Below are 20,470 nucleotides of genomic sequence, written 5' to 3'. Positions count from 1 at the left end.
TTCAATGGTACTCCCATCCCAGTCAGGCAGGTATTAGTAATTGGCTTTATATTCCAACCTAAACTCATCCTCATATGGTTAGCCAAAAGTACATCACTTAATAATAACTTATGAAAGATTAATTACTTTAAATTGTTGTTATACATACGATTTACAGATACCAAGTAATAAAGAAGATTCAGTTTCTAACTAATTTATTATTTGGTTCATGGCAACTTTCTAAAAGAATATTGAACTATTCCATACGTAGGAGAGTCATAATCTTTCATACTTTGAAAAAAAAATACTGATCTAATTTTTTTTCAGTTTCGGCATATAAATCTTAACAAAATTATGATCTTCTCATTCCTTAAGTGAGCATATGTACTACAATTCTACTTTCCTATTTTTTTCTCTCTCTCATGCTAAAGGCACTATTCAATTATATTAAATAGATAAAAAGTTTCACTGCTCCACAGTATCAAAAGGGTTGTGACTAACTGTGTAAAAATAATTAATTTTGATATAACTTTGTCCTGAGTTGTAATTTCTCCACTTCCCACAACTTGCGCTGGTTTTTGTGGGGAAATAGAATTTCACATTCAAGCCACAGCACAACTGTGTGGAGGTGCAGAGAAAGTATAGTAGTTCCTACATGTTATCTTTCAATAATGATCTATATTTGATGGGCCCTTCATGGAAGAACCACTGGTGTTCTCAGAAAACCTGTAAAGTTTTAAGATACACTTGAATGTGATCTGAGAATGTACAACGAGGCTTTTTCATCTTTCCAGAGCTACAAAGTCAGTGCATCTGGGAAAATGTTTTCCACAGGAAAAAACTATATTTTATTTAGTCTTTCTAAAAAATATTGTAATGTTGAAAAAACTGCATCTACTATATATACATAAAGACAACTTTGTAGAATCCCACGGTTTTCTCTAAATTAATTTACTTTTGTTATTTCAATGAAAATTCTTTTGAAGAGATGGAACAACCCATTTCATTGCATTCCAGCTATTCTAATTAGCAGTCTAGTTTTCATTACACTACAGTTGGATGACAGTGATATATATGTAATGATTACATAATAAAAAATATGGAATGTTAGTCCATATATATAAAAGACTAAAACTAAAGAGGTCAACCAGATTGCTTGCAGGAATGTGATCAGACTAGAGCGCTAAAGATGACGTATACAAATAAAGTATGTAGCTAAGTTGACATGCCGTCATCTGTGGTCATTCATTTGTTTTGAAACATTAGTCCAAGCTCCCTGCTTGAGACAACTACCGCGACCTATAATTCAAACGGCCTACGTGATCTGTAGTGTGTCTCATTGTATGTATGTTCATATGTTCGAGCTACTGTCTGTTCCTTTATGACTGGTAACCGAGATGGTAGTAGGGCAGAATAGAGTTAGCTATCGTCATTAGAAGACTTGTATCTCTTTACCTAAGCTTTTATCATGTAGAGAGAATAGAATTAGCCATCATCATTGGCAGAAGCGATCAAGCTATCGTCATTAGAAGACTTGTACAATCATACCTGATCTTCACCATGTAAACTCAGAAGAATATATATATTTTTATATTTCGTGTTTCCTACATGAACCTCACATCATTGCCGAATCATCATGAGTTTAACACATCGTCGTCATAACCAAAGAAGATAATACCGACTTCGTAAGTGATCTACAAACCCCAAGACACTCCATTGAATATGTGGAAGTGCAATACCAAACCGACTTAGCATAAGATTATCGCAAGTCTAACATTACCTCATAGGGCGCCTTATTATACAAGGCAACAGCCCTAAAAGTGGTGGCAGCATACCAGAAGAACTCTACAACGTCCTACGAAGAAAAACCAGAATAATAAATCATGTATCATAAGAAGTCAACGACGACGGAAGCAGCAGATTCTTCAAGCAACCTAGTATTCATCGTTTAGTGAGCGACTTCAGAAAACACAAGAACTCTTCAACGACGACGAAAGCAAGAGATTCTTCAAGCAACTTATTATCATCGTTTAGTGAGCAATTTCAGTAGTAGAATAACTTCAAAAAACAAAACCGACGTGTCCTTTTCCTACGGCAATGCAAGCTTCGTCTCTCATTAGAATCATTCAAGAAAACATCGTTAGTGAGCGTTTCCGGCACTTCAAGAAACAAACCGAACACGTCTGCAGCATCGGATCTTCAAGGGCTCGAATCATCGAAACAACGCACACGGGGGAAAACTCAAGCCAAAAAACCAGGTCATCCGCTAAATAGAGAATGAGGGCCAAGGGCACATCGTTATCGGAACACCGTGACTTTCCCACAAAAGCAAGCTAAGTACAATTTTTATTCATTTGGAGTAACTTGAGTGTTTCCTTTACAGGTCGAATTTCGCTATTCCTGTGGCTGAAGTTACGAGGCATTCTTAATCTTACTTTTTTACAGAAATTATCTACATCATTGAGATTTCGCTACTGCGAGTTTTTATCTTTGAGTGTCTGTTTCCAGAAGTTCTACTGAAATATCATAATCATATACTGTGTTAATTTTATCATTTTTAGGTGTTATTAATACCTTACGTAACAAATCATATTAAACAGTGAATATGCGTTTACGCAGTAGACGTCTGTATTTACACAGATGCATGGATAGGGTCGTTAGGCACCGTAGTGATTAGAAAACACACAAAAACAAGTGGAACACCCGTACAAATCTAGATAAATTAGAGTAACACTATTTCGGTCATGACAATAAATGCTCCTTTGCAAGTCCCGATCGCAGTTTTAGCCTTGAGTTTTTTGAGTTATATAAAATATCGAACCTCAATGACTCAACTTAACTTTAAAAAATACGGCTGGATTGCAAGGAATAACATGTCTGTAAAAAACTTTCATTAGGCTAAATGCGCTGACCAGGATCCCTCACTATTTCAAATTTTAGCAAAGAATGAAGTAAACAACAGCAAGTACACGATAACGCAGTAGAGATAAACTTATTTTTAATGTAATAACGCTCAATTCTTTATAGTTCGTCATTCATACGTTCGTTGTTTTATACGTAACTAGCAGCAAACATAATGCTAAAAACATACATACGTTGTCGATGGTAATAAAGAGAAGGATCCTAATTATTACAAAAGAAATAGTAAACAGTAGCCCTTTCAGAAACAAACAAATTGTGCTTAAGCACTTGGGTATTGTGTCATCCAGTCAAGCGGTCAGGGTCAGTTAAATCTGCCGAGTGTTCAAAGCATAGCAAATTCCACGCAATAAGCGACTCTAGCAGAGTGGGGAGAGCAATATTGAAAAATTAAAAGGAATTTCCCTATGCATCACACGGACCGTATCAAGTAATCAGAGCAGGTTATCGTTTTTTTTTAATACCTAAGTTATTATAAGTAGTGGTGGATTAAGCCCAACTGTACGCGCCGTAAAAATTAGAATATCTTGTTTTATTCCTTTAGTACACGTAATATCCTGTATTTACGGACTCACCGTCTGTTGTTCGAACTTCCCTAATGAGAAGTCCGGATAAGCGAGCGCTTACAGATACCTCTATAGTTATAAAAAACATTGATCTGTATCTATCCTCCTGCAAAATAGGCGGTTTATAAAGGAAAATCATATAAACCTTCAAACATATTAAAATCCGTTTGAACAAAAAAGAGACAGTTAATCACTAATAACTTATATAGAGGAACTATACATTTGTCTCATAATCGTAACATTGTTCAAATGACCCAACAGAATTCTCCCAGAACCGCAGTCGCACTTTGCACGCAAAATCTCGAGAAGCATGCACCCTCAAATGTCTTTAGTGCGTTGTAAAAAGACTTTGCTGGGAATGAAATTTTAATCCTTCCCGACACTCTGAAATATAACGATTTCCGTGAACAAAGCCCCAGACACGGTTGACTCGCAGCAACAAGTTAATCTAGTAATCCACAAAACCTATACATATAAATATCGCATTTTTTTTTATTGTTGCTAATTTTTATCCCGCCCAACCAGTTGTAGATGAATCTCTCATACTCTATCTAAAGTAATATCCATAAAGTCATTCAAGCAGAGGTGATTCAGCAAAAAATTTTTTTATCTTTTATCTGAATACCAGGAAGTTTCTCCACTAGCGAGTGATCTCTGGGGAAAAAAACGGATGTAATTTAACACAAAATACGGTCTAAGGACAAACATAAAGCTATATACGTACCTTCGTATACTCTCAATGAAATTTCAAAATAGAGATAAATGACGAAGTTGAAAAATGTTAGTAATAGGAGTCACTAGGAAATCAAATAAGCCCATATAATTTTTTTTTCCCTCAAACATCATGCCATAAAGATTGGATCTTGGCGTATCTGCGTAGATTTCTGTCGCTTAAACAAGGAAACGACTCCTGATAGTTTCCAGTGCCATGTACCGACGACATCTTATCTCTGTTAGGTTAGAATAAATTTTTTCACCAGCTTGGACTTACTTGAAGGCTTTTACCAGATACCATTACCTAAGTGATTGTACCTCATACACCGTTTTCAGCACACTCAGGGGACATTATCAATTTTTACGTATGCCTCCGGCTTACGTTGCGCCCCAATTACAATATAGTGTTTGGAGACTTTTAGGGGATACCCAACATGCCTAATGGTTGGTCTTGTAATCTTTACTAATACCTTAGCAAGTACAATTCACCATAAAAAAAAGGGTTTTTAGAGGCTAGTGCTACAGAGACAAAGACAAATAATCTAATAGTAAAATATCTAAATATGAGTTTTTTAAAACCGAACATGTTTATCTAGGTTTTATGTGTCTAGTCAAGGTCTAAAGTAGTCCATGGAAAGGGGGATACAGCACTTTTGCGCCGTAGTGGGTATTACAATCGGATGTAAATATGTAACTCTTCAAAATCATAACAGCTCCTTTATCAGATCTTCACGAAGAAGGGCGTAGATTTATTATGGTCTAAAAAGCATCAACAGGCGTTCGATATCTTAAAAGCGGAATAATGCAGCTCACCTAACTTAAAAATCCCTGATTTAAATAAGGAATTTTTTTTTTATTGCAACAGACGCCTCAGACCAAGGGTAACAGGGGTACTACTTCAGTAATATGATAAACAGTTCTTCCCTATAGCTTTTTATTCACGTAAACCAAGCCCTCTGAAAGTAAATATGCAGTAATAGGCATGGAAGGGCTAGGTATCGTTAACTCACTAGTACATTTTAAGTTCATAATCTACGGCTATCCTGTTAAAATCCTTACTGACCATGTCACTTACCGAGTTTTTTCAAAGGCTTTAATCACAGTCCAAAAGGAACTCGGTGACAAATGATCATTCAGGTCTTTGGAGCCAAGATAAGATATCTACCTGGGAAAGCATTATCATAGCTGATGCATTATCCCGCAATCCCGCACCATACTGCAAAGAACCATTAATTAGACTAAAAGATATAGAAACATCCGTGCCTATTGTTAAAACCGTATCTAAACAAGAAAATTCCTTAACCCAAGAGATCGCGAGCATTGAATATCTGGGTCGGAGCGCCGAACTGTTACAAACTGAACAAAGCAAGAGTCAACAGCGATAAACAAAACAATAAACACTTCGAACGAAAACAGGGTCAGCAGCAATAAACAAAACAATAAACTTCGAACGGAAACAGGGTCAGCGGCTATGCAAAAAAACAATAAACACAACTTCGAGCAGAAACCCTAAAGCAAAAGATATTTAAAGTATGTGTATCAGAATTATGTATCAATGTAATATTATATGTAGGTCCGTGACGAGGAAAACCCGAAGAACACAGCAGGTGACTAACGACCAGGTAGTAGTAATAATCTCTTTCATACCAATCGTCCTAAACTGGTTGCATTCCGTCCAGGGTTCTCTATTATGTCACAGAAAGCCAAATCACTGTTTTACTGGCCTACAGATATAAAAAGCACATAACTAATTGTAACATGTTCATGAAAACAAGGGATACACTAAGACACCTGTCAGTTTAGGGGCCTATCCTGTGCCAAATCAATCCTTGAAAGAATATACGTAGAATTATTAACAGAATTACGAGTCTGACAGAGGGAATAAACACTTCTTAGTGTTAATAGTTCTTTGACACGTTATATAGAATTAATAACACTAAAAACAAACACCGCAATTGAGTGCGTTAGGAATATTTATGAGTTGCTAAAATCAGTAAACATGGAATTCAACACATAATAATCTGTGACTCGGGTGGTGTAAATCAATAATAAAATCTCCATAACTCCTTGTGTGAATTCCTATCCATTATAAGAAAACCAATAAATTAATATTTTATCACCCAGTCAATCGGTTTGGTAGAATAAGAGATAAATAAGAAAGTGTCAATGTATTACGAGTTACAACTCGTGATATTGGATCCGAAACTAGATTATAGTGGTTCTCGCGGTTTTAAATACCTTTATCATTCATATCTTGTATAGAATTGATACCGCAAGTAGCCTTATACGGTACGCCGCTAGAACACTTTTCCACATATTCAAGCCAACCATTAATTTATCAAATATATATAAAAAAATATATAAATAAATAAATATAAAAAATAAAATAAATATGGATACAAGTGGAGTCAATATAATACACTCCGCAAGAAGTCGGAAGGGTTACAAATTATAACAAAAAAGGAATCACGATAAAATCAATAAGCAAAACGTAACCATAGGTTAATTAAATATCCAAATATATATGCGTAAAAGATTTGAACTCTAACTTAACGCTTTAGTAATGACAAATAAGCTAAAAAACCTACTGACATATTGTCTGTCCCGGTGATTTATATTCGTAGTCAAAAAAATAAATAAATGAATAAATAAATAAAATAAAATAAAATAAAAGAGATTCTAAAGTCAGGAAGTCTAGAAGTGAAAATGTATATCTATGGAATAATCCTATATGAATCTTATACAGGGCTAATAATATATATAGAATTTGTATGGAAACCTTTTTCATTAGTTTGAATAAGGAATATTTAATTTAACATAATTACATTTATTTACAATCATGCAGATTTCCAACATGAAACTAATATATTGTTCAATTTTGGTACTGTTTTTTTTTCAGACATTCTTCTCATGTGGGTGGAGAATTAAAACAAAAAAATATCATTTGAAAATACTAAAGTCGTATCTCTTACAGCAAGTAACGTAACTCTTAAGCTGGTGACGACGTATCAGCATTGTTTCCGTTATACTGTACCTCAAATATCTGCTTGCACAGGCTTCATCTGTGTGTGCCGTCTCGCGCTTGCAAAGCAGGTTGACTGGAGAAAGGAATGCTTAGCTCATGAACTTCACATGTGGTTCATGGGTCACGATGACATGACATATTCTTATCCGTGTGTGCAATGCAATTAGTTAAGGATTGCAATCGTTTTAAAATTAATAAACAAAATAAGCAAATAGAATTTCTATAACAACAAAATGAATCAATTTTTTCTGAACCTCATAGACATTTAGAAGTATCAAGTCATGTATATGAAAAATTTACTTGCAACATTATATAGAAATTAGTTACATAGTGGGTTCTTTCGTTGCATCTCTAGCCTATTAACCCTTAAAACGCCAACTGGACGTATTTTACGTCGAGATAAATTGTCTGTCGGGTGCCGACTGGACGTATTTTACGTCGACATACAAAAGTTTTTTTTAAAATTCGCGAAAAATACTTATAGGCCTACCAGCCTAAAACTTTTGAATCACGCGCCTTGGGGGATGCTGGGAGTTCACGGATCAAGGCCTTGTTTTGTTTTGAAGCGTGACCCAGGTGCGCATGCGCGATATCCCTTCTTCTCACTCCAGCCAGCATCAGTAGCGCACCATCCCGAGAGCAATCTTTCGTGAAAAGCGTGTTTTTCTGGACTTGTGCGAGACTTTGAGCATTTGTATTGCTACAGGACATTTGTAGATATGTCTCAACAACGTGTGAACCGTGAAAGGCGCGTTTTTACCCACGTCGGAAGGGATCGTGTAAGGCGAGTTTTGGACCTGGATGCTGGCGAGGGGCCAAGCACCCAGCATGACCCCGCGCCTCAAGGCCGTTCTGTGCGGCCACGTGTGGCTGAAAAGTGTTTCGGGAACACATCGTATGCCTTTGGTTACCCTAGGAAGCATGTGGGCGTCCCTTAGGGGCATTCGTAGGCATTTGGGAGGCCTCCAACCAAGGGGACATAGACAAATATCTTTCGGAGCTTGATCGGGGAACATGTCGCAAGTCCTCATTTTGATGGCGGATGGTCATCGAGTGATGAGGACATCAGTCCCGATGAAAGTGAGGATGAATATTTGCCCCCAATGTCCGTTAGAGGCTCACATCCCGAAAGTGAGCTTGAATTCAGTGGGTTCAGTGCTTATAGGGGAATCTGAGGAGGAGGGGAGGGTGGGGATACGGGCTCAAGTTTTATCGTAGAGGACGATACAGAAAGTGAGGCCTAAGTGAGGGTGTGGGCCAACGGGGGGTGGGGGGGGTAGTGTGCATCGGGCACGTAGAAGGTCGGCTCGTCGCGCCAGCCAAGGTGAAGGTCGGTCGTCGGAGAGTGACGAGGGGTGGACGGAGGACCCACCCCTCCTAACATGCACCCCTTCACGGCAACCCCTGGGATGACCGTACCAGTACCCCTGACTGTTTTGGGGTTCATCCAGCTTTTCCTGACGCGGGAATTGCTGGAATACCTGGTACACGAGACGGTGGACTACGCTCGGTACTGGGGGGGGGGCCGGTATGAGCTAGGGACGACCTTGTATACTGGCGGGGTTTGCAACCCGCATTGACATGGCACATTTTTTGGGGCTCCACATTTATTTTGGTATGACACCTGCTGTCGACGTCAGGCAATATTGGAGGAGAAATTATTTTTTATGTATGCCGAATGTGCCTGGCGTTATGTCCCGTGATAATTTCCGGGCGTTGGACAGGTACTTCAACGCCTTCACCGGAAGGGCCATACCCCGGAATAACAGTGATCGCCTCATTTTAGTGCGTGCAGTGTTGGATTATATCCGTGAGCGGTGTAGTAATCTCGTGATTCCTGGAAAGAACCTGTCTTTGGATGAGGGGATGATGCCTTACAAAGGACGTCTTAGTATAAAAGTGTATAACCCCAAGAAGCCAAAGAAATATGGTGTGAAATTCTTTCTCATTACCGAGGCCAACACTGGATACGTTGTGGACTTTTCAGTGTATACCGGGGTCTTCTCCATGCTGCGTGACACTGTATTCAACCTTGTGGGACGTTTCCGTAACCAGGGATATCACCTGTTTATGGATAATTATTATAACTCGGTATCCCTGGCCCAGGAACTGTATGAAGCAGGTGTTTCACGTCAGTGGTACCCTTCGGTTGGTGCGTGGGGCCCCGAATGTCCTCAAGAGGTTCGCTAGTCATCCGCAACACCTGGCAAGAGGAGAGACAGAGTGGCGGCGGAAGGGCGCTGTCTTCGTCATCTGTTGGAAGGGTGTCCGACTCGTCCCCATGATTACGACGAGTCATGAACCCATCCAAGAAGAGATCGTACAGCGGAAGAAGACACGTCGACAGGGCCGAGTTGTGTTTGAGGAGTTTCGTACCGAGCGGCCTACTGTCATTGGGCACTACAACAGGCACATGGGAGGAGTTGATCTCTTTGATCAGCTCATCCAGTACTATCCCTTCGCCAGGAGAACCAGAAGGTGGACACAGAAGCTCCTCAAATACATCCTTCAGTTGGCCCTCCAAAATGCCTACATACTGTACTGTGGGTACCGCGGTGACAATCTTCCGAGGTTGACCCACAATACAGTTCCTAGAGGGTAGCCGGGAATGCCCTCATCAACTTCGATCCCGATGAGTGGCCTTCCATAACTGACCCCCTGCCCCGAGCTGCAGATCTGCCACCCCTAGAGGAAAGGGCAGATAGGAGGGCCAACTTCGCGCGACCTGCCGCCGCCCCTGCTGCCGCCGCCCCTGCTGCCGCCGCCGCTGCTGACGACGCCCCTCTGCCGCCGCCCCAGCTGACGACACCCTGCTACCGCCGCCCCTGCTGCCGCCGCCCCTGCTGACGACGCCCTGCTGCCGCCGCCCTGCTGACGACGCCCCTGCTGCCGCCGCCCTGCTGACGACGCCCTGCTGCCGCCGCCCCTGCTGACGACGCCCCTGCTGCCGCCGCCCCCTGCTGACGACGCCCCTCTTGCTGCCGGCCCCGCCATCACCGCTTCTCGTCGGGTAGTGGACCCTGCGTGTCGGCTGCAGCCAGGGGAAGGGCACATACTGGAGGCCTTAGAAGGGCGAAGGCAGAAAACGGTGCCGGGTGTGCCATATGAATGGCAGAAGGAGAGACACCCGGTTCTTCTGTCGTCTCTGCAAAGTTGCTCTTTGCAGGATAGGGGGAGTGTGACCGAAAGTACCACACTAAGGTCATGTATTGGAGCGTGCCCCCTAAACCGACAGCGGAGGGCGCACGGGGCCGCCGGGTCCATCAGCAGTAAGGGCGCACGTCTCCCTCCTCCACCTGTACCTCGTCATGTCGAGTGGAAAAAAAATGCAAGACTCTTCAATGGAGGAGGGAGAAAGAAAACAAGAATAGAACGAAGAGTCAGGATTACGAGTGAGTATTCTGCATTTATTTTATATTTAGTTTTATATTTATTACAATTTTTTATATATCTGAATGTGTGCATGATAAAATAATAATAAGACATTTCATTGTATGCGAAAAGAGAAGTGTCACCTGCATTCCTTTTATTTATGTATTGGTACCAGAATCGAAGAATGTAATATATATATTTTACGTATATATATATATATATATATCTATATATATATATATATATATATATATATAATAATATATATATGTAAATATTTTTTTTTTTGGGTAAGCAAATTACTTACAGTCTAGTAATATTCAATCATTTATCTTCACTTTAAAACAAATTGCAAGTCTCTAGAACAATATCTCGATTTATGGTGAATATTTGAAAAAAATATTTTATTCCTCCGCGCGCCGATTCTCGGCCGAAAATCTCCGAAACGCGTAGGTCACATTCTCCTAATATTTGTGCCTTTTCATATTACGCTTATTTTATAGTTGTATATATGGAAATGTGCGCAAAACATGCACAATATAACAAAAAATATTGGAAGGTTGTAGCATTTCTCATTTTTGAAATATTTGCATATAAAGTACGATAAGTACGAAAAAAACTACGATCGGTCAACTTTGACTCAACCGAAAAGGTCAAAAAACGCATTTATAATATAAAAAACATCTTACAGTCTAGTAATATTCATCATTTATCTTCATTGTAAAACAAATTGCAAGTCTCTAGAACAATATCTCGATTTATGGTGAATTTTTGAAAAAAATATTTTATATTCCCTCGCGCGCGATTCTCGGCGCCGAAAATCTCCGAAACGCGTAGGTCACATTCTCCTAATATTTGAGCCTTTTTCATATTACGCTTTTTTAAAGGTTTATATAGGAAATGTGCGCAAAAACATGCACAATAAACAAAAAAAATATTGGTAAGGTTGTAGCATTATCATTTTTTGAAATATTTGCTATAAAGTACGATAGTCCCTCAAAAAACTACGATCGGGTCAACTTTGACTCAACCGAAAAGGTCAAAAAAACGCAATTTATAACATAAAAGCTTACAGTCTAGTTAATATTCAATCATTTATCTTAATTTTGAAAACCATATTGCAAGTCTCTAGAACAATATCTCGATTTATGGTGAATTTTTGAAAAAAATATTTTTTTCCCCTCCGCGCGCCGATTCTCGGCCGAAAATCTCCGAAACGCGTAGGTCACATTCTCCTAATATTTGAGCCTTTTCATATTACGCTTTTTTTAAAGGTTTATAATATGGAAATGTGCGCAAAAACATGCACAATATAACAAAAAATATTGGAAGGTTGTAGCATTTCTCATTTTTGAAATATTTGCATATAAAGTACGATAAGTACGAAAAAAACTACGATCGGTCAACTTTGACTCAACCGAAAGGTCAAAAAACGCATTTATGAACATAAAAAAAATCTTACAGTCTAGTAATATGCAATCATTTATCTTCAATTTAAAACATATTGCAAGTCTCTAGAACAATATCTCGATTTATGGTGAATATTTGAAAAAAATATTTTTATTCCCTCCGCGCGCCGATTCTCGGCCGAAAATCTCGGAAACGCGTAGGTCACATTCTCCTAATATTTGTGCCTTTTCATACTACGCTTTTTTTAGAGGTTTATATATGGGAATGTGCGCAAAAACGTGCACAATATAACAAAAAATATTGGAATGTTGTAGCATTTATCATTTTTGAAATATTTGCATATAAAGTACGATAAGTACGAAAAAAACTACGATCGGTCAACTTTTGACTCAACCGAAATGGTAAAAAAACGAATTTGTAACATAAAAAACTTACAGTCTAGTAATATTCAATCATTTATCTTCACTTTAAAACATATTGCAAGTCTCAAGAACAATATCTCGATTCATGGTGAATATTTGAAAAAAATATTTTTATTCCGTCCGCGCGCCGATTCTCGGCCGAAAATCTCGGAAACGCGCAGGCCACATTCTCCTAATATTTGAGCTTTTTCTATACGCTTTTTTTAGAGTTTTATATATGAAAAATGTGTGCAAAAACATGCAAAATATAACAAAAATTATTGGAAGGTTGTAGCATTTTCTCTTTTTTTATATTTGCATATGAAAAAAAAAAAATTAAACAAAAATTCGACATTCGGTCAACTTTAACTCGTTCGAAATGGTCGAAAACTGCATTTGTAAGCTAAAACTCTTACAGTATCGTAATATTCAATCATTTTCCTTCATTTTGAAACAAATTGCAAGTCTCTATAACAATATTTCGATTTATGGTGAATTAAAAAATTATTTTTTTTACATCCGCGCGCTACGAATTCTTGCATCATTTTGTGATAATATTTTTTCTGTGTTGCTTTTATCGTTTTACAATGTGTTATATATCAAAATGATCGCAATTTAGTGCACATTACAACGAAAAAAACGTAACTTGTTACTCTAACCGTTTGGCGCACAGCGCGATTTGAATACAATTATATATGAAATTTCGTTTTTGCGCTATCATATATCGCATTATTTATATATGATAATGATAATTTTTTTCATTTCTGATGGTTGCATACTAAACTTCAAGCAATGACAAAAAAAGGAGCCAAAAATGAACTCTTAATCTTGAAAACTAAGCACGCTGTGATTTTTTGAAAAAATATTTTTTCCGCTTACGCGCCCACTCTCAAACCCCTCCGGCACACGGAAAGTCATTTTTTTTTATTTACCGCTTCGGGCGTTTAAGATTAATACAGGTTAATTTTAAAAAGTTTTAAAAACAACCTCAGAGGATGCGCGCGAGAAACTTGAATATGAAACCTTTTTTAGGGGCACATAGGATCGGATAGTATCACAGCTTAATTTCAGTTAGCATAGAGAAATACAGAATCTTCTTCTTCTTCCTAGCTTAAACCCATTTTATATGGGGTCGCCATTACGAATGAGTCGTCTCCATCGATTTCTGTCTTGTGCCTCGTTCTCATTTATACCTTTCAATTCCATATCTTCCCTTACAATCATGCCATCTCTTTCTTGGTCTTCCCTTCTTCCTTCTACCCCTGCACTTCCATTTCCTCGTATGTCTTCCAACATGCCGTTCCTCCCTTCGTAACAGGTGTCCATACCATCGAAGCCTTCCTTCCTGTATTTTCTTCGATATTTCAGCTACCTTTGTTGATCATCTTATATACTCATTTCTAATCCTATCTTCCCTTGTTACTCCCGACATCCATCTCAACATTCTCATTTCTGCTACATCCATCTTCTTCTCCTCTGTTTTCCTCATACTTGCCGTTTCTGTTCCATATAACATTGCTGGTCTGACCACCGTCCTATGGAACTTTCCTTCAATTTCAGAGGGACCTTCTTGTCACAGAGGGCCCCTGATGCAGACCTCCAGTTATTCCATCCTGCCTGAATTCGGTGTCTCACCTCTTGGTTCCATGCTTCCACTATCCTCCAATACGGACCTAAGTACTTGAACTTCTGTACTTTCTTTATTTCTTCCCCACCCAATCTTATGCTACTTCCACCCGTCCTCAGTAATACTAGAACACATATATTCGTTTTTGTTTTGATCTGCTTATTCTCATTCCTCTCTCTCAAGTGCTGCTCTCCACCTCTCCAACCTCCCTCCAACTCCTCCTTCCCCTCTGAACACAACACAATGTCATCCGCGTATAATATGCACCATGGCACTGCTTCTCTAACATCCCTGGTCATTACATCCATCACGATGTTGAAGATGAATGGGCTAAGTGCTGACCCCTGTGTAATCCAACTCCTATCTCAAATCCATCCGTCTCACCAACACTACTACCTCACTCTAGTATACACATTCCTGTACATCTCCTGAATAATTCTGACATACTTTTCCGGCACCATCTTCTCCCTCAAAACATCTCCATATTTCTTGCCTTGGCACTCTGTCATAGGCCTTTTCAAGGTCTATGAATACCAGATGCAGGTCTCGTTGTTTTTCTCTGAATTTCTCCATTTAGCTGCCCTTATGCAAAATATTCCATCCGTTGTGCCGCTTCCCTTCATAAATCCTAACTGTTCCTTCCCATCTTCTAACTTCCTCTCTCAGCCTGCTATCTATAGATCTTTCCAAAATCTTCAACGTGTGAGACATTAGTTTTATACCTCTATAATTACTGCATTCCTGGACATCACCTTTACCTTTAAATATAGGTATCAATATGCTTTCCCGCCATTCTTCTGGTATCTTTTCCTGTTCGAATATTTTTACCATCAGATCATACAAGATGTCTACCCCTTCCTCTCCTAAGGCTTTCCAAACTTCGACTGGGATTAAGTCAGTCCTGTTGCCTTCCCATTTCTCATTCTTTTTAAGGCTCGTATCACTTCATCCCTAGATATCCCATTACCATTCCCATGTTTACTTGTCCATCCTCTCTTACAAGTCTTTCATTTTCTTCATTTAGCAGTTGTTCGAAATACTCTTTCCATCTTTTCAGGATGTCTTCTTCCTTTTTGATTTTTTACGACCGTACCATTCCTATCTTTCATTTGCTTAATATGGGTGATGTCCTTTGTTCTTTTATTTCTTACTTTTGACAGTTTGAGCATCTTACTCAACCCTTCCTTGGTTTCCAGTTCATTATAAACCTCTTCATATGCCCTTGCCTTAGCTTGAGCTACCACCCTTTTTACTTCTTTGTTTCTTTCTCTTAATCTTTCTCTGTCCTCCTGCAGCTGTGACTCTTCAAATCTCTTCTTTGCCTCCCTTTTACCTTTCACCACTTCCCCCACCTCTTCTTCCCACCTCCCATACTATTCCAGATGTTTCCCCTAGTATCTCCTTTCCATGTCTTCTAATCACTGATGCATTATGCCTCCACCATTCTCCCACATCTTCAATTCCCAGATCAACCTCTCCCAGCACTCTTCTCCTGAACTCTCTCTTCTTATCATTATCCCTCCCTAACAATTTATACCACTTGATTTTCTTTACCCCATTCGTTTTCGTTTTCTTTTCTCTTTTCATCTTTAAATCCATACAAAGGAGCCTATGTTGGGGGGCCACGTGGTCACCTGGGATAACTTTACAATTCCTAACTTCCACCAGCCTTGATCTATTGTAAAGGAGGTAATCTATTTGTGTGCATCTACCGCCACTCCTGTATGTTATCAAGTGCTCCCTCTTCTTTTTGAAGAATGTGTTCACTATTGCCATATCAAAGGACACGGCAAAGTCTACTATACTCTCTCCTTCTGGGTTTCTCTCAACCCAATCCCATGTCCTCCATGCACACGTTCAATTACATCCTTTTCATTTTACGACATGTCCATTAAAGTCTGCCCCCACTACAGTCCTCTCCTGCTCTTCCAGTTCTTGCGTTACCTCACTCATTTCGTTCCAAAAACGGCTCTTTTCTTCCTCTGTGCAGCCCACTTGTGGAGCATAAGCGCTAATGATGTTCATTGTCCCCTCCATAACATATCTTCACTCTCATAATGCGGTCATTCTTTCTACTCACTTCCGTCACTGCATTCTTCATTTCCCCCGACAACACTACTCCAACGCCATTCCTACCCTGCTCATTTGCTCCACTATAGATTAACTTGTAGCCATCCCCCAGTTCTTTAGCTCCTTCCATCGAGTTTCCTGCACACACAAAATATCCACTCTCTTTATCCTCATTAACTCTGCCAACTCTCTTCCTCTTCCTGTCATAGACCCAATATTGAGCTGGCCTATTCTGATCACATTTAGAGCTCGCTCTTTAGCTGCACCCGATCATGATGCAGTAGCCCTCGCCTTGTCACAGAGTTAGGGCGATGTGTCTGTGCGTCGTTTACGGAGTACGCCCTAGCCCTATTCTCATCAATATCACGACTCATTCCATTGGTTTTGGCGTGGGTTTTTACAGTCGGATGCCCTTCCTGACACCAACCCTCCCTATTTATCCGGCTTGGGACCGGCACCCATTGAGGCTGGCTTGCCCCCACAGGAGGCTAGATTATAGAGAAATACAGAATCATGATTAATATTCTCTTTTGACTCTTATGTTGCCTGGCAATCTTACAAATAGCTCCGTTTTCCACTTCTTTGTCTAGTAATTTACTACCAGGTAATATAGAATTTTTTTTCTTTTTTTGGGATTCGTATTGATATCTGTTTATTTTATAATTATGGATATTTTTACAAGTCATAATACAAAACCTGGATAGGTTCACTCATTGTTAATGCCATGGATAAAAAAGTTTGTAGAGCTGACTCTTTTGAATTCCCACAAATATCAGCGAATTCATGTGGTTAAGTCTGGTTCTAAATGGCTTTCTCCCCCCCAGTATTTGGATGTCGTCTGAATTTCACTTTGCCCTTGTGACAAGTATAATTTCACTTGCAGGCTGATTAATGGAACCTAGTTACAGTATCCTGCAGCTACGAGAGTATTTCACACATCGCAACTTCAAAAAAAAAATCGTTAGTCACTGCGGACGACGGCAGTCGAGTAACAACCGCCTACAATGTGAAAGGAATAAGCATCATCATAGACTTCTTCGACCGACACCGTATCCCGTCGTTAATCTCGTTTTAATGCGGAATGCTCCGGCGGCTGTCGGAAATCGACCACAAAAGGGACATACTTCCGACAATTACGACCCGAAGGATAATCAACTCTACTTTGCTGGCGACTCATGCTGGGGGTGATTTTATTCATCGCGAACGTATTCATGTGGCTTAGGATGCAGAGAACAAGTATGAGCGCAAAACAGAACGTTGGACCCCGCCCAGGCAATTTTCCCCTTGTTTTAACCATTTGGAAATGGCCGTTTCATTTGGCTATAGGTGGTTGTCTGGAACTGTGTAATGGACGAAAAGTTGTTCGAACGCTAGTTAAATGTGTAGTAGTATAACCTCGGTCATGTATCCTATATATAAAGTATCATGTATCCTATATATAAATGATCATAAATAACATAATCGAAATATATTTTTTGCGTGTACGCACTAGGAATCTATATATAAATGATCATAAATAACAGAATCGAAATATATCTTTGCGTGTACGCAATAGGAATCTATTTAAAGTGCACATATATTAATCATAATTATATGAATCCATATACATATGTATAAAACACTCAGGTAGCCTATAATCAATCTGTTACCTTTTATCTTACCAATAACTGCAGATATATAACAGTTAGCATAAAAATCAACGAATCAATCAGCATAAACATTAATAATTTTATCAATTCATATATGAAATTTTTATCAGTTAAAATATGATTTTTATCATGTTAATCTTTGTTCTATGCGATTATCAGAGTACATTAGTATTTTCTGTAGTATATGTATCTTAATAAGATGAAGTGAAAAACTGTATCAGTATATATCACGTGATCACTATTATTTACCAATATCATAATGTTTATATCTTTTTTACTTGAATCTGTATTGTGTACACCATGAATTTTTCTTTTACTTATAAGTATTTTCTATTTATCTATATATATATATTCACATAGTGTCTGTATCACACTCCTATAAGTCAAATGCAAGTCAAGTTTGAGTAATATTCAGTAGTTGGTTTTGGTAGCTGACCGAGCTTTTATGTAATGATTACATAATAAAAATATGGAATGTTAGTCCATATATATAAAAGACTAAAACTAAAGAGGTCAACCAGATTGCTTGCAGGAATGTGATCAGACTAGAGACGCTAAAGATGACGTATACAATAAAGTATGTAGGCTAAGTTGACATGCCGTCATCTGTGGTCATTCATTTGTTTTGAAACATTAGTCCAAGCTCCCTGCTTGAGATAACTACCGCGACCTATAATTCAAACGGCCTACGTGATCTGTAGTGTGTCTCATTGTATGTATGTTCATATGTTCGAGCTACTGTCTGTTCCTTTATGACTGGTAACCGAGATGGTAGTAGGGCAGAATAGAGTTAGCTATCGTCATTAGAAGACTTGTATCTCTTTACCTAAGCTTTATCATGTAGAGAGAATAGAATTAGCCATCATCATTGGCAGAAGCGATCAAGCTATCGTCATTAGAAGACTTGTACAATCATACCTGATCTTCACCATGTAAACTCAGAAGAATATATATATTTTTATACTTCGTGTTTCCTACAAGAACCTCACATCATTGCCGAATCATCATGAGTTTAACACATCGTCGTCATAACCAAAGAAGATAATACCGACTTCGTAAGTGATCTACAAACCCCAAGACACTCCATTGAATATGGAAGTGCAATACCAACCGACTTAGCGTAAGATTATCGCAAGTCTAACATTACCTCATAGGGCGCCTTATTATACAAGGCAACAGCCTTAAAAAAATATATATATATATATATATATATATATATATATATATATATATATACTATATATATATATACATATATATATATATATATATATATATATATATATATATATATATATAGATAGAATATTATATTAAATATTTATTAATATGTATATATAATATATATGAAAGATGTACACTTATACACTAGTTTATAAACGATCACCAGTCTTCCTTTTTCAAACGAATTCAATATGCACCATAAGAATTGCTCTACTACCAGAAAACATGCTTTCATTGTAGTAAGCATTATGACATTTTGAAGCATATTCAGCTTGACAATACAATGCATTATGGCTTATAACAGTAATAAAGTTCATAACTTTATGCACATTTGGAAAAATAAGAATTGGTGATTAATGAAGTGAAACTTAGCACTTTCTATGCAGTATTAAGTTAATATTGAACATGTTGCAGTCAGAGATGTGTCACCGCTAATGCTTTGTCAAGGACAGCTTAATTTTTCATTATTAAGTGTGCTGTAAAATAAGAGTTATCACTGTAATTCAAACTTTCCTCGTTTAGTGGGGGAGGAGTTGCAAACTTTCCTTGTTTAGCGGGCAGAGGAGTTGCAAACTTTCCTCGTTTAGGTTTAGCGGCGGAGGAGGTGCAAACTTTCCTCGTTTAGTGGCATAGGAGTTGCATATAAGTAATTCTTGGCATGAATTCAAGTTGTTGTGACATCATTTATGTCAAGTACTGATTTCCCTTTGGCAGGCAACTTGATCCTGCCATTCCTACAGGAATGCAAGAATTCTGTTCCAATGATATGGAATAATAAACCATCTTTTTCATCATCTTCACTTCAAGCCTTCACATCACATGACCATACAGCTCAAATCTCTGGCCTGAGGCCCATGGCATCATTTTTGGTTCCCCTACTGCCTACTTATCAATTCACCAACTTAAAAAATACGTTTCGAGAAATGTTACTTCTCTCAAATTTTAAGGAGAATTCTAAAGTGCCAACTCTCTTTGAAAAGTGTTCAAACCACTACATCTGTTCTATGTGTACTCTAGCCCCAACTGTTAAACTTTGTATTTTTCTCTGACAGTGCATTTATCTGAAAACAGTACAAATACTGAAAGCCTATTATCCTAGCATCTGCATCACACTGCATAAGAGCAGAAATTGCAGTGCAGTGTCCGAAGGCCACACCATCTCCGATGAACTGTCACCTCACCAATGTATATTCATATACATATACCCAAAGGTCAAATCACCCTTTCTTCTTATAATAACTATAACTCAAATTCAAACAATTTATGTATTAATTAAGATCACTGTCAATTACTGAACATAAAGTAAAGTATTTGGAAAGCACAACAGAAAATATGAACTCAGGTTTTAATTGGCTAATAATATTGTCACAACACAGCCTGCAACCCAATCCCTCTGCCCCCCCACAAACAAATAATTACTGTAGTGAGGAAGGGAGGAGTGAAGGACAGGACTCACCTGCCAGCATAATGATGATAATTGTTCCCTCAACAAATAGAAATATTTTCATATGGAA

Source organism: Macrobrachium nipponense, chromosome 32 (genome assembly GCF_015104395.2).
Source record: "Macrobrachium nipponense isolate FS-2020 chromosome 32, ASM1510439v2, whole genome shotgun sequence".
Classification (NCBI taxonomy): domain Eukaryota; kingdom Metazoa; phylum Arthropoda; class Malacostraca; order Decapoda; family Palaemonidae; genus Macrobrachium; species Macrobrachium nipponense.
The sequence above is the reverse complement of the archived record's forward strand: the minus strand, read 5'-3'. Positions refer to the sequence as shown.